The sequence below is a fragment of the Castor canadensis genome, chromosome X (genome assembly GCF_047511655.1).
Source record: "Castor canadensis chromosome X, mCasCan1.hap1v2, whole genome shotgun sequence".
NCBI classification, from domain to species: domain Eukaryota; kingdom Metazoa; phylum Chordata; class Mammalia; order Rodentia; family Castoridae; genus Castor; species Castor canadensis.
In genome coordinates, this window is record NC_133405.1 from 59915352 (window position 1) to 59932425 (window position 17074).

The 17074-nt window shown below is 36.6% G+C and overlaps 1 pseudogene; it reads right to left on the bottom strand.

Moving 5' to 3' along the window:
- Positions 1 to 8831: 8831 nt before the first annotated feature.
- LOC141419449 (actin-related protein T1-like) lies at positions 8832 to 9993 on the bottom strand (annotated as a pseudogene).
- Between the last annotated feature and the right edge of the window lie 7081 nt (positions 9994 to 17074).

The window sequence follows — 17074 nt, forward strand, 5'->3', positions numbered from 1 at the left end:
CACAAAAACCAAAGAAAACAAAAACTTTGGAAAACTGAGTATGGACAACTCTTTCAATCAAGATACCAAGGAGTGAAGGAATGTGAGCAACTGCTTCAGAAGGAGTTTGGAAGCTTCCATGTGTTGGTTTTCTCGACACATGCACTCGTGCACTGTGCAGAGCCAGTGAAATTAGGGACAAAATTTTCTACGTTCTCTAATAGGCAGGTAGCTTATTTCTATTTTCTTTTGAGGCGCTAGGTATCAAACCCAGGGTCACACTCGTGGTAGGTAATTGCTGCAACACTGAGCTACATCACCATCCCCTGGCTAACTAATGCAAATCACATCTGAATTAAGTTCTCCCAGTCTGAAGCACTAGCAGTGGCTAAGACAAGGTGGAGGACATGCATTTGGAGATGCTGACAATGGCAAAGGTCACGTGCTTCTTGAATTGACAGCTGCAGTGGCAGCTTCCTAATTGTATAAAAAGCTTTCTAAATATAGGGACACAGTGGCAGTTGCCTTCACAGTCTTTAGAAATCACTTCTGGAAGAGCTCTGCAAGCATTTTAACAATGCTTCTCAAATATTTAAAAGTATATACCATGTAGTACACTGAAGGATAATAAACAAGAAGGGCTGAGGCTATAGCTAAGTGATAGAATGCTTACATAGCAAGCTGGAGGCCTCAGGTTTGATCCACAGTACAAGAAAACAACAAAACAAATGTACTCAAGAAACTCACCATTTAACTTACCAGAGTAATAGTAATAACCTGAGTTTGTTCTTGATCCTATCATCCTAGCCTTCTTAGAGGTAACCACCATCTGGAATTTTTTGTTACTATTCTCTGGGGTTGTTTCTTTACACATATTGTGTAGCATTGGATTATGTGGTTACCGAACTCCTTTTAGCTCCAACTGAGGTATGATATGTAACATTAGTGTTACATACCTAATAGAAATATGCCAATGGCTACTTTTCAAGCGTTTCATACAGCTTAAACACTGGCACTTCTGTGAAAACCTCCAATTCAACAAAATGGTATCTCAGTGGAACTTCTTAACCTTAACATCAAGACTTTCCATCATTTCCAAACTGCATCTCTGCTATGAAGATCTTCTCTGGAGACTGCTGGCATAAGGAGCTGTCCAATAAAAACTTGAAACCTAAGTCTCAGGAAATAGAATGGAAATCAGAAAACTTAAAAGGCATGCAATAGTTAAGCCAGAAGTGTTTTTTTTAAATATGTTTAAACATGTTTTAAGATAGGGTTTAGCTATGTAACCAAGGTTGGACTTAAACATGGGTTCCTCCTGCCTCAGTTTCCCTAGTGCTGGATATAGGCTGGCTCCTCAGTGACAGTATTTTATGAAAATTAAGAACATGAATTGGTTCATAAGCAGTAATTTCTTTTATGTTTCAATATATGATACAGACAACTAACATTATCTTATTTGGGTGTCCTCAAAGACTGTTACACTTTAATTTTATTTTAAAAAGCTTCAAATAAGGTAAACACCACAAATAGATGTTCCCTAGGGTTACCATCTGGCCAAGGATATTGTTCTTCTTAGCTATAAGTAACCTGAGACTTCATATTTGGCTCACCACTGACTAAATTTGTAAACAGAGTTGGACCAGGCAGTAGAATTGCAAATATTCCGTTCACTCACAGGTTTGCAATGATCAGGTCTTAGTGTGTCTAGAAGAGAATGTCAGAAGAGATGGTTGGTGTGAGGTGCCCTGTGGTCTCCAAAGAGGCCAACCCTAAAGCGGTGAATGTGAATATGCCTGAATCTTAAGAGTATCGGGAAGACAGTGATAAAAAGAATGAGCAAATATGTTGCTAAAGCATTTCTCTCAATGAATTTGGTAGGATTTTTCTGTATTTTACCCATTGAACTGACACATGAAACGTACACATTATTATGACCTCCTCTTCCCAAGGCCAGTCCAAGGTCAGTCATTTAAAATCTAGTGTACAGGCATAATCATCTCAATAGATGCAGAAAAAAGGAATGAACCTCAACATAATAAATGCTATATATGACAAGCCTATAGCCAACATCATACAAAATGGGGAAAAACTGAAACCATTTACTGTAAAGTCAGGAATAAGACAGTGGTGTCCACTCTCTTCACTATTATTCAACATAGCCTTGGAATTTCTAGCAAGAACAGTAAGACAGGAAGAAGAAATAAAAGGAATGCAAACAAAAAAGGGAGAAATCCAACTCTATTTGTAGATGACATAATCTTTAAAAAAAACTCCACCACAAAACTCCTAGACATCATAAACAGCTTCAGCAAAGTAGCAGGGTACAAAACCAATTTATGAAAATCACTAGCCTTTCTATATACCAACAATGAAAAGACTGAGAAAGAATAGAGGAAGGCAATTCCATTTACAATCCTCAAAAAAATAAAATGCCTAGGAATAAACTCAACAAAGGATGTGAAAAACTTGTACAAGGAAAACTCTAAGCCATCCAATAAAGAAATTGAAGAAGTCTACAGAACATGGAAAGATCTCCCATGCTCATGGATTGGCAGAATCAATATTCTGAAAATGTTTATATTACCAAAAGCAATCTACATGTTCTATTCAATCCCCATCAAAATTATAATGACATTTCTCACAGAGATGAAAAATCAACCCAAATTTCATTTGGAAACACAAAAGACCTCAAATACCCAAAAGCAGCACTGGAGATATCACAATATCAGACTTCAAACTATACTGCAGAGACATAGCAATAAAATAACATGGTACAGGCACAAAAACAGACATGAAGACAAGTGGAACAGAATAAAAGACCCAGATATGAATCCATGCAGCTACACGTACCTGATTTTTGACAAAGGTACCCAAAACCCACAGTGGAGTAAAGATGGTCTCTTCAACAAATGTTGTTGGGAAAACTGGATGTGTGCATGCCCCAAACTGAAACTAGATCCTTGTCTTTCACCTGGTACAAGTGTCAACTCAAAGTGGATTAATGACTTTAATATAAGACCGAAAACTTTGAAGCTAGTACAGAAAAGAGCAGGGAATACACTGGAATTGATAGGCATAGGCAATGACTTCCTAAATAGAACTCAAATGGCTCAGCAACCAAGAGAAAGGATTGACAAATGGGACTGTGTGAATTTAAAAGATTTCTGCACAAAAAAAGAAATGGTTATCAGATTGAAGTGGCAGCCTATAGAATGGGATAAAATCTTTGCCAGCCATACATCTGACGAGGGATTAATAACCAGAGTATATAGGGAGCTCAAAAAACTAAACTCCCAAGAAATCAATGACCCAATGAAGAAATGGGCAAATGAAGTGGACAGAGCTTTTTCAAAGGAGGAAATCCAAATGACCAAAAAACACATGAAGAAATGCTCAACATCCGTGGCCATAAAGGAAGCGCAAATCAAAGCCACATTAATATTCTACCTCTCTCCTGTTAGGATGGCTATCATCAAGAACACAAACAATAACAAATGTTGGCAAGATTGTGGGGAAAACGGTACCCTCATACACTGTTGGGGTCACCTCCAGCCCTAGACCCTAAGTTGAGGAGACCATAGGGGTGAAGAACTCTTTCATCAAAAGTGCTTGGCTTCACCCTTCCTTGTCTTAGACCTTCCCCGTCTCTCAGCTGACCAATTGTTGCCTTGATATACTGGTTTTAGTAATGTCTTCGCATAGCCAATTGTTAGCTGGCTTATGTTTGCATGTCTGCTGCCTCCTTCAGAAACCCGGTTGTTTTCTATCCGTCTTATGTGAGAGTAATATTTGGAGATGGAAGAATGTGACCAGGTTCCCAACCTTTCCTGAGTGCCTGTTCTCAGCCATCTCATCATGTCCCCTCCACCTCTGAGTGGCATTGATTTCTCTCTAAATTTTTTACCATTTCCCCACCTACATTTTATAGATGTGAATATGTGGGCTGGAAACATTAGTGAAAATTTGCCCAGACTTTTATTTATTTGAAGAAGTCCTTGTAACGTTCCTTCACTGCTTGGTGGTGGGGGCTCATATCTCCCTGTGGAACAGTCTCTAAGTATACAGTGATTCATAGTTTCAGCAAGGCCGTTCCCCAAGGTTTCTAATTCTTCTGTCTTGTGTTTGTATTCTTTCAGGTGTCTTAAGGCTCACTTTGAAGAGTAGCCCTGGAGAATGACCCTGAGAAGGAGCCAAATCTGTTTAGAACCTCAAGGGGCAGTTTCAGGGCCCCCACCCTTCCCCTGATAAGCTTCATCTCCATGGCAGGTTCAGGATAGTTCCTCGTCTTTATCCCCTAAAGCAGCCTACTAATCCCATTTTCCCAAAGAGGAGCCCCATCTGCTCAGAGCAAGGGGATGATCTGGCTATTTATACCCTTTGTGGGATTCTTGTGACAATAGGTTCTTATTTTCAGTCTAATTTAGAAGTGAAAATTTCCTCATGACCTTTCAGCCATTTCTATAGGCTGGTCTCTACTTAACAACCTTTGTCTTCCAACCAGGCCTCTCTAATGTCCCTACCCAAAGTGCTTTCTAGTTAGATTTTCAGGTCTGATGGAATATGGAGCAGGATTTTAGGAGCTGTCCCCCTGGTCAGTGTTTTGTTACTCAATAGTAGGAAACTTTGATTTCCATGAAAAATCCTGATTCTGTTCATAGAAACCATCACCAAGGTCTCATCCTCACATACGTGTCATGGACAAGAAGAGGGGAGGAAGAGAGGAAAGATAGTTGCAGGTCCATAAATTGTAGTTTAGTAGAGGGGAGGAACCTGCACCTAACATTTTCCTCATGATTTGTGTGCATATCCACCAACTTCTACACCTTTTAATCCACCCTCTTGTCTTCTCCATGCTCTCTTCTTAGTTCCATCTAGCTTACCACTTTATTACTTTCTCTTGATAATGATGCTCTTATTCATATTGGTTTATTTGTTTTTTTAAATCTATCTTAGGCCAGAATTGATTAATTTATGTGACTCCATTTTTTACTTTGTTTGCATAAAATGCAGTGGTAAATACTTCAGTTTTATCTCACACATCTACTTAATATTAACATTTTGGTACTTCTAAACTTTTTATTTTTTACTGTGTTTAAGCTCAACATATTTTTCCTAAATAGTAGAATGCATTTTGAGAAGGAATTTTCTTTTAAATTCTTATTTCCATTCATGTAAACCTTTATGTCTATAAATTGGTCATCTCTGGTAAAGTAACCTGGTACCAACATTCTTTTCTTTGTCAGGGTGATGAGAGAAAATTGCTCAAAATTATTTCATTTTTATAATCTTCATGTAATCAGTGTTGGCAACCAGCTGAAATAATACCAAAAATTTGCCAATTTAATGTAATGTGTTTTATGTACACTTTTTATATTTCCAAGATGTTTTGCACTGATTCTACACTCTTGCTTTTTCACTATTTTATCACACCCTCATTTGTGACTTTATAAATCAAAACATTTTTTCTTTTGTTTGCACATTTCTATCAGCACATTGGTGAAAACTTAATCTGCTAGAGCAGACCCTCAGTTCTTAGGAGATTTCCTTCAGATTTTCTCAGAGTTCCTAAAATTCTAATATGTCTTGGTCATCTTCATGTGCACTGTGATTAGAAGCTAGGTTATGATAATTTGATAATTCCTATTCTCCCTCAGTTTATTCATTACTCTTGAGTGCTGACTGGATTTTAACTAAAGTGTTTTATTATTAATATTTTAGCATATTATATCTAGTACTGGCATCCTTTAATATTTATTCAGATATGTGGCAATGAGCTTTTTAAAAAAATGTTATTATTGTTGCACTTGGGGTACATTGTGACATTTACAAAAGTTCTTACAGTTTATCACAGATGATAAACTGTGATAAACTCCATCATTCTCCTTCATTCCTCCTTCCCCCATTCATGTAATAGTTTCAATAGGTCTCATTTTTCCATTTATATTCATGTGTACATAATATTTCCACCGTATTCCCCCTTCTACACCCTTTCCTTAGATCCCTCCCCCCACACACTATTACCTATCCCAAGACAGGACCTGTTACCTTCCTGTTCTCTCTCTCTCTCTCTTTTTTAATGACACTTTGTTTCTTTAAGATAGCTATACAGTGTGTTTCACTGTGACATTTTCATGTATATATGTATTAAATCTGAGTTGGTACATCCCCTCTATTTTTCTCCTTTCTACATTAGTCCTCTTCTTATGGTGATTTCAAAAGGTTTAAAAATTCTGTGTTCATTCTTGTATAGGAAGTACATCAACCATATTCACCTTCTTAACTTTCTTCTTGTATCCTCCTTTTAGCGTAACCTGTTTCTCATAATATCGCTTGTATTTGTATTGGGTCTATATTCTCACATGAGAGAAAATATTGTGGCCTTTGGCTTTCTGAACCTGGCTCACTTCACTTAAGATGATGTTCTCATGTTTTATCCGTTTACTTCCAATGACAAAATTTCATTCTTTTTTGTGGCTGAATAAAATTCCATTGCATATAAATATCACAACTCTTGGGTGGAAAACTAATGTCCTGGTCTTGGCCCATCCTCATGGTAAGAATATATTCTCATCTTTTTGGGAGACTTCCTTGAGAGTTCTTTCAATTCCCCAAATTCTAATATGCCATTGCCTCTTTCATGTGCACCATGATTAAAAGCCATGTTATGACAACCTGATAATTCACCTTGTCTACCGAGTTTTGGATCTGGACATACTGTTAACACTATAGCTATATTATATATCATTGTAGATAGTCCCTAGGATTGAGCAAAGCACTACTTGATACTTTAAAGGTATAGTGCCATTTTGCTCCTTTTCCATTCCCATATCCATTACTTTATTGTATTCTTCTCTATGCATTCTGTAAATTTTAAGACTTTTACTATGCATATGAACAAATATACCAACTATCCATAATGTGTAACATTGTTCAGAATTTAAATGTAGCTTAAAGTACAAAGCCTGTATGATGTTATAAAATCATAAAACATATTTTACTTAATATTTTGATCTTTGAAATTTATATATATTGATATATGAAACTATTTTTTGTTGGCTTTTGATCGTAAATTTCTATCAGTACCTGAGTTAAAATTCTCTGTCCTTGGTCGCACCCATCCTACTGATTGCAATATGTGCTCAACTTCTCAAGATAGTTCTTTGTAAGTTCTCTGGATTTCTCAAATTATAAATGTCCTGGTAATCTAACATGTGTGCACTGTGTGAATGGAAATCATATTATGAAAATCTAATAATTCATCTTCTCCACACAGTTATTGACTTAGGGGATGCTGACTGAACTTTAACCAGATATTTCTTTTAGAAAAAATTGAGTGTATTATATCAAGATATTATCATCTTACTTTAAAACTTATTCATGCATATGGCAGTGAGTTTTTTGTTCACCCAATAATTTTTTCCTTCTTTTCTCAAAATTTATCTACAATGGTCAATAATGAAATCAACATGCAAATATCACTTTACTTCTACACATTATTAAATCTGAGCTTTTAAGGAAATTGAGAAAGCAATTCAGTTTGAAAATACAAGAAAGATATAACCAAGGAGTACAAAGTTAATAGCAAAGCACTACTGAAATATTCAGTAATACCTAAATAAAACATATATCCTGTATATGTAGAGAACATGATATTGTTCAGGTGACAATATTACTCGAATTACATACATATTCAACACAGTGCTTTATGGTGGTTATTGTAGAAATGCGAAAAGCTGTTTTAAAATGCATATAGAATTATAAGGAGCCCCAAATGCCCAAATTACTTTTGTAAATGCAGAACAAAATGGGAGGACTCCCACTTACTAACTTAAAATTTTACCACAAAGCTAAAGTAAATCAAAACAGCACATGAGTAGCATACGTAGAAGTGTGTAAGTAAATAAAGTAGAATATAGAGTCCAGAAATAAAACTCAACATATATGGTCAATGGAAATGCAACAAGGTGTCAAAATGACATAATGGGAAAAGGAATCTCTTCAAGAAATTGTGTCAATGAAACTGGATGTCAAGATACAAAGAACTGAAGTTGAACAATTATACTATACACAAAAAATAACCCACAGTAGATCAAAAACATTGTAGTAAGAGCTGAATCCACAAACTCTTAGAAGAAAACAGTGATAAATTTATATGATTTAGAATTTTGCAATGGTATCGTAAATATGATACCAGAAGGACAAGTAGCTGAAGAAAGACTGAAAAATTGGACTGCATTAAAGCTAAAAACGTTTTGTCATAAAAAATATCAGGAGAATAAACAGCTGATCAGTAAATTGGGAAAATAACACACATGTCTGACAGCAGTTTGCTTTCCAGACTGTAATCTCTGCCCCTAGACAATCAAAACACAGCCCAATTAAAAATGAGCTGAGGAGTGAAGATATCTCCCCAAAGAAAACAAACATAGAAAATAAGCACATAAAAATGCAGAACATCACTATTACGGAATTATACCTCTAAAGCACAATGGGATGCCATTCCATGTAGTTCTAAAATGACTACTAACCTCCATTAACAAGGGTTTTCAGGGATGTAGAAAAAATAAATGTGTACAAAGCTGATGAGAATGTGAAGTGTTGAGGCCTCTAGGGAAGCATTTAAGGAGTCTTCAAAAAGTTGAAATAAATAGCATGTGACCTAGAAACTCTATTGCTAGATAATTACCCAAAAGAATTGAGAGGGATGTAAATACTTTCAGAACAATGTTTACAAGGTGCACTAGAATTAATTGAAACCTGAATAGGAAAACGTTTTTATTGAACAGTCTACTGAAGGGTAAGGAGCAATCTTATTTTCCCCCAGTACTCCATTTATCTAACATTTTAAGCTAGGCCCTGTGATCAGTGCTTAGCTGAAAGCCCTTTCTATGAACTACAAGCTTTCCAAACCCTTTCAAATCTTCAGCAGTAACCCACATCTGCCTGAAAATTCTCATACAAGTAATGACGGATGCCCTAGTCCATGCAGAGAAACATCTATCAGGTGAAGCTGTGATCTTGATGAGGGGTCCTGTGGTCCTGTGGAAACCAATAGTTCCAGTTCTTTCATGAGCCTTCCTTCCAGGCCAGGAAAGAGTGTTGCCTCCGGTCAGCACTATCTCTGCAAACAGGCTATCCTGTATGTCAGTGTCACACATCATTATGATGCTGCAGACCATTTTGGGAAGTCCTAGGTCTTGAATGCCCAGCTGATCAGGTGCAAAGAGAACCTTGGGCATCTGGCACATATTATCTGCTATCTGGATGACATTCCCATCCGGCATCTTGTATAGTCTCAACACCATCTGCCACTTCTTGAGTACCACTTTCTCTGGCTCCACTGTGACAAGGCATATCTTCTTTTTCAAGTCAGCCATCATGGCCTTGTTGATCATGCAAGGGAAGTTATAGCCTCTAGTGAGGAGAAGCTTGATGAGGTAGTCTATGATATCCCTCCCTACCACATAGAGTTTGGCGACAGCATGAGGCAAGGAGTAACCTTCATAGACGGGGATGGTGCAAATGACCCCATCCCCACTGTCCACAACCAGACCTGTGACACAGGCAGATGCATAGAGAGATCCCATTGCGCGGTTGAACAGGTACAATGCAGGCACATAGAATTTCTCAAACATGATTTCTGCAGTCCTCTCTCTAGTGTTTCTTAGGTTCAAGGATGGCTCAGTCATCAGCACGGGCTATTTACTGGGTTTGACTCTTAATTCGCACTCAAAAAAATGATCCCCAAATCTCTCCATATCATCCCACCTTTTCACCAGTCCACGCTCAGTGAGATATTGAAAACATGTTATCATACCTGTGCTGGGTGTCTTCTCCTACAAAGAACCTCTTCTGATTGGCTTCTGTGGAAAATATGTTGAAATGAGGGTGCCCCACAACAGTGCTGACTACATGATGGGGTCCAATCTTTCCTGATAGGCCTACTTTGCAGAGTCTTGAACTATTGCCAAACACTGCAGCCGGAACATCTAGTATGCATGGATTAAACATGTCTGCACGTGATCTTTCGAACTTCACCAAAAAACAAAGAAGTTCTGGGTCACTTGGTGGTGAAATGCATACTTCTTGCAGTTTTCAGGCCACAGAATTCCAAAATTCTCAAATTGTCTTTCAAGTGAACCTAGCAAGCTGCCCTAGTGCACCAGAACAACCCTGTCCTCACCCATGAGTTCTCTCGCCTTTCTGTTAGCCCAGAGCCTGCTGAGGCAATTTCAGTAATAGTTGCCAATGATGTAACAATGTAGCCATGGCAATAATTGTTCTCTGTAAGCCCCAGAGGAGTGGAGACTCTGAGCCAGCAGTACTCCATGAAGCAGGGGAAAGCAAACCATGCTTACCTCATGTTTGAGTAGCCTGAGAACTCTATGCAGACGCTTGTTTCAGACAGAAGCCTACTCTGTTCCACTGACAAATGTAGAAAAGAAATTATATTTGCTTTACATATAAACTTGGTGAGTACATACAAAATCCGGAAACACTTCTCAACTTACATTAGGAAGAAAAACTAAACACATCACCACACACCAAAAAAGTAATTATGAGAAATGAAATTTAAAACATAGCTACCAGGAGCAGAGCTAAACAATCTCAATTAGGTAACTGAAATCTATCATGGACATGTGCTACAAGAGTCATATGTGGTCAGAGTTTTATTACAAACCTACTGCAGGTTTGAGTCACCTGATAAAACAAACAGTGGTCTAGGATTAGAACAAATGAAGTTGTCAAGCCAAGGGTTTGTCCCAGAGAACTGCTCTATTTGCTTGTTGAGCTGTTGTGTGTGGGATGACAACAATCCCTTTCCCTTTTCTAAGAGGAGAAAATAAGCATTAGACAGAGGTTCAGCTTTATTAACGATATCCATAATCCACTCAAAACAGCCTTTGTTTTTATTTTCCTTAAATTTTTTCCTGCTTTTAACAATTCATTGAGTTAACTTATAAAATACACATACAATTTGAATTACCCCTTTCCATGATAACTTTCATGTAACATGCAGACAATTAAAATTACCCACTTCAATGCTTTTAGTTCATTCATATGTTTGTTCTTATAGTAAAAGTCTATTTTAGAATATATTCACTCATGATCAAAGCACAATACCCTTTAATTATCACCCCTGATTAGACCATCTTATGCAGCCCTGAGCCCAGAGAAGCATTTTCTGTCCCCGTAAAGTTTACATTTTCTACATTTTTCATATAAATGAAATGATGCAATATGTAGCCTTTTGTCTCTGGCATCATGCCCTCTGCAAGATTAACCATTGTTTGTATATAATATACTTGTTGACTCATAGTTGAGAGACATTCAATGTTTCTACCTTTTGTTATTGTGAAACAGTCTTCTAGAATGAATCCTGTAGATGTTTTGTGTGAATTCAGTGGTACACATCTGAAAGATGAAACAGGAGTTAAGCATTTTTAGAGGACATTAAAATACTATTAGAGCACTTCCTTTATTGTAAGCACCTCTTTTAATACTGATTTTTCCATTTAAGTCTCTTGAGATGTTGGGAGCTGGGGCAATTTGAATCCAAGATTGACAGCACTGAGACACTTCCTTGGGGACCAGGCTATCTTCACTGAAGGACTGTCAGCCAAGTAGACAGCCAGAGTGTCTTCATGGCAGCACTCACGTCTTTGGCTATTCCACAGACACACTGAGGACACCACTACACACTAATAATGCTCAACTGTCTTCTGAAGGTACTGTCCCAGCAAAGAACTTGCATTGAAATTTTGCTATTACAAATTTCAGTGAACCATAGATGATCCATTTCCACCTAGGCAAGTTGGGGAGCACTTTCACTGGTGGCCCAACCTATGATTGGTACAAACACAGCCTTTCATTTGCACACACATGCACACACACACACACACACACACACACATACACGTGCACATGCTTTTGGTTCTTTTTCTCTGGAGAACCTTGAGTAATACAGATTTAGTAACAAGGCTATTCCAAAGGGAGAGAAATTTAGGGCAAAATCTTCAAAATAAGTTTTTGGATTTGGCACTCTAATCTGAGTAGATTTAAATATGCTAATCACGGTATTTCTAATAGTAAAGGGTACACATAATCCATGACAGAATCTAGCAATTGACATATCACAAATGGATACGCCTAATCAACTACTTATAAGAATCAGGAGCTAGAAGACCATGAGTATGACATTTGAACAATTTTATCAAAGTAATTAATGTAATATTATTGGCTCGATTTTCCTGGAGTCATTAATGTGAAGAAAGAAAAGGCTGAGCAAAGAGATTCAAATTCTCAACTCAGGGACCACACAATTGACTTGAAAGGCTCTATTTGTGCCAAGAATGTGACCCTTAACTTTTGTAGCTATAAAACTGATAGCTGAAAAGCAAAATCACCCTGTAACTTGCTGGATTACAACAAAAGCTTAACTCCCTATTAGTCATATTTCATCACTGTGAAAAATAAAATCCCCGAAAATCAATTTAGAGGAGGAATGGTTTATTTTGGCTAATGGTTTCAGAAATTTCAATCCATAGTCACTTGGCTTAATTGTTATTGGGTCTGTGGTAAGGCAGTATATCATGATGGAAGCACATGGCACAATTTCTTTCAATGGAATGTCCCCAGCAACTTACTTCTTCCAATTAATTTCTACCTCCTAATGCTTCTGTCACTTCCAAAGGGCACCAACAACTGATGACCAAGCCTTCAACACATGGAATGTGGAAAATTGAAATACAATGTCACAAATTTTCAGTCTCTCTTATAGGGTACCTACTGTTAATGTGAGGACTTTGATTAGGAAGGATCCTGACAGTTGGAATGGGGAAATATGGGAATACCAAGGTTGAACTGGGAAATTGAGCCCATAAACTGCATCTTTTTTGCTGATGGTATAGACTTTGCTACCATCAGTGAAAGAGGCCTCCTGACTCCCAAAGGAAACAATCTCTCTACCTAACTCCCAGAGGATTAACATTGCAATGTATTTTCTATTGTAATGTCTGAGTACCTATATTCTATGTTTCTCAATGACTTTTAATCTATTATTATGAACATGTTTGAGATTTTGATTTAGGCCCATCTTGGAATATGGAATTCTGTACCTTCTTTTTTTAACTTTTTATTCTGAGGTCTGCAACTACTTGCACATACTGTGCTTTCCTGATATCCTTTGTGTACACAGGGCTGAAACCATCGAGTTTTTTTCTTACCTTGCACAGTCTCTGAATATATATTTTTTCTGTTCTGGATTCATACTTCCATAAATTCCTTTTCTTTTCATTTTTCAAATTTTATATTTCAAATAAGGTACTCTATTTTGTGAAATAAGTCCCAGATTATATGAAACACAGAAGAAGCTTGTACAATCCTTAAAGCCAAATTTGGAGTAGCTCTCAGCACCTGAATTTTGATGCTATATGAGCCAAGTTAAATTCTTTTCAGTTGCATAAAAGTTATTACAGGGAATATGTTAGCAATGGCAACTTTATTTTGTGTATTTTTATGTGTTGAGGTATTGATTCATTTATGCAACTGAATTTTCTTTTTTTCCCTAGAATTGCAATGGATAGTTTTTTATTTTATCTCACACATTTACTTAATATTATTTTTTCACCCCATCAAAAATTTTGTTTTCTTATCTGTTTAATCTGAATGTATTTTTCATGAATTGAATGTGTTTTAAGAAGTATTTTCTTTTAAAATTTGTATCTCCATTGTATAAATATCTACATAGCTACATTCCCTGTTCCTAGTGCATTGATCCTGTATTCTTGAATAGGATAGATGTGGATAGCTAGATTTATGTCTAATCTACCTTTCCTTCATGATTATTCTGCTGTGTTTAGGGTAATATTTAAATATGTGTCATCAGGTACTTTTTGCTTATTTTTAGAATCAACTTTGTAATGGTTTATTATTTCAGAACTCTCATGCATACGTTTCAATATATTATTTCACCATCCAAATTACTGATTTTTCACCAATTTCCTCAGAGGACAATATATAATGCAATATCTAAACAAATTTTGTTCCTTTTCATACCTCAGAATGAACAGGCCAAAAAAGGAGGGCAACATTTCCGCATGACAACATAGACCAAGACCAGGATATAAAATAGTTTCATTGGAATAGATAGAAATTCATAATAAGCATTGAAAGATAATAGAGACTTAGATACTATAGGAAATAATGTTGTTCTGAGAATGATAAATGATTAATTTCAAAGAAGAACATAGGAATGGAAAAATTCTTCTGAGCAACTGAGAGAAAAGAGGACCATTTATACTGCCTTCTAGACAAGAAAGAAAGAAACTTCCTAGGTCATTACAAAACCCTCACCAATACAGCTTGATTAATTATTAAAGAAAGTCATTAAACTCAAATTTTCAAAAGTAGGGTCTTGTTAAAATCCAGTCACCATTTCTAAAGGCAAAAACTTGATTGAAGAAGGGAAATTATCTGGTTTTCATAACCTGGCTTCTAATGACATTGCACGTGAAGGTTACCAGGACATATTACAATTAAAGGAACTTGAAGTTTATTTCTGTTAGCACTTGGGTGAAAATATAATGTTCTAGTCTAGGCCCATTCTGATGCTTATAATATGTCCTTAACTTCCTCACTGGATTTTCCAGTGAGCTCTTCAAGTTCCTTTCAGTGGTATAACTTTGCATACACACATACACACACACACCCACACACACCCACACACACACACACACACACACACACACACACACAGAGCACATAGTAATTATACAGAGTACTTTCATTATATTTCCGTATATGCAAATAAAGTACTTTGATCAAATTCACCCCCTCTACTAATCTTTCTCATACCCAATCTTCCCATTTTTAACAGATTTCATTTTTCTGTTTTCTTACATATGCTTAAAGTACTTCAATCATATCTGCTTACTCTTCAAAATATCCTTTCACCTTTCCCCATCCACAGGTTCCCACTCCCCCAAAAATGTCTCTTTGATATTCATTCATTCTTAAGGTCTAGTTTTGGTATATGAAAGCAAACATGTTACTTGTCTTTCTCAGTCTGGCTTGCATCGCTTGTCATGATGAGCTGTAGTTCCATCCATTTTCCTTCAAATGACATTATTTCATTCATTTTTATGGATGAATAACAAGCCATTACATAGATACCACATTTAATTCATTCATTCATCAATTGCTGGTCACCTAGACTGATTCCGTAGTTTGGCTATTGTGAATAGTGTTGCTGTAAACAATGGTGTGTAGGTAACTCAATTGGATGCTAACATATATTCTTTTGAACATATGCCCAGGAATGATATAGCACCATCATATGTTAGTTCTACTTTCAGATTTTTGAGGAACTTTCTTACTGAATTCTATAGTGGCTGCACTAACCTACATTGCTACTAACAGTGTGTGTGTCCTCCCCTCTCCCTCCATCCTTGCCAGCATTTGTTGTTTGTTTTCTTGATGGTATTCCATTGAGATGAAATCTCAATTTTGTTTTGATTTGTACTGCCACTGTGGCTAAGGATGCATGTTTTCTTCATGCGTATTTTAGCCACCTCTATTTCTTCCTTTCAGAACTATCTGTTCAATGGCTGGATGCAGTGACCCATACCTGTCATCCCAACTAGACAGTGAAGCACAAATAGGTGAATCAACATTCAAGTCTTCCCTGGCACAAAAATAACCAACACAAAAAGGACTAATGGAGTGGCTCAACTGGTTGAGTGCCTGCCTAGCAAGCACAAGGCCCTGAGTTCAATCCCAAGTACTGTACCATAAATAAATAAACAAATAATAAATAAATAAATAAAGTGAACATGCAAAAAAAGAAAAGAACTGTCTGTTTAATTTATTTGCCCATGCAGTTACTGAGATTTTTTTTCTTTTGGTTTTTAATTTTTATTAGTCTTTTTAGATTCTGGAAATTAATCTTCTATCCATTGAATAGCTGACAAAAATTTTCTTGCACTCTGTAGGTTGTTTATTAATTCAGATAACTGTATCCTTTGCTGTGCAGAAGCTTTTAAATTTGATGCAATCCCATTTTTTCAGTTTGTGTCCTTACTTTCTGAGCAAATTGGTGACCTATTCAGAAATAACTTTATCTATGGCTATGTTTTCAAGGGTTATCACTATGTTTCTTTTTAGCAGTTCCACAGTTTCAGGTTTTACATGAATATCTTTGATCTATTTCATGTTAGTTTTTTATTTTATATTACTTTTCTACAGGTTGAGAGAAAAGGGTCTAGTTTCAGTTTACATGTTGATAGACAGTTTTCCCAACACCATTTCTTGAACATGTTATCTTTTCTTCACTGTATGGTTTTGGCAACTTTGTTGAAAATATGATGGCTATAGCTTTGTGGGCTCATTTATGGATCTTCTATTCTATTCAGTTAGTCTACATGTCTGTTTTGTGCCATTACCATGCTGTTTCTGTTACTATGGCTCTGTAGTATAATTTGAAGTTATACAAAAGTCATACAAATAAGAGTGCTAAACTGTGGACTTAAAAAGGAGGCTTATAAGTAATTTTCCTCAGTACTTTTTGGAAAATAAAATAAAGCAACCACATAAAATAATATGCTATGTTCTTTACCTATTAAATATTGGTAGAATTTTTTTTAGCATTTTTACATTTACTCACAAGTGTAAACATTGTTTGGGCCATCTCCCCCCTCGCCTTCTGGGCAGAACCTGTTACACCCTCGTGTTGTATGATTTCTTGAGGAGAAAACATAAGAGATAATAAGAAAGACGTAGCGATTTTGCTACTTTGTGATAAAGATATACAGAGATATATAAAGATATACAGAGAGATTCCGAGTGTTGCTTCCATGCACATGTGTATTACAACCCACATTGGTTCATCTCTACCAGACCTCTTCACTATTTCCTAGTCCCCTTTCCATAGTGGCCTCTGCCATTTAAGATTACTATATTCACTTGTCTACAGTGAGCATATCAACCCCATTAAGGTTTTAGGTTTCCTTCCCATTCACTATTTCTCCCGTGTGTGTTCTCCCCTTAGTGTGTGAGCCACGTCCATTAATATTACTGCGTTTGTCTTAGGTCT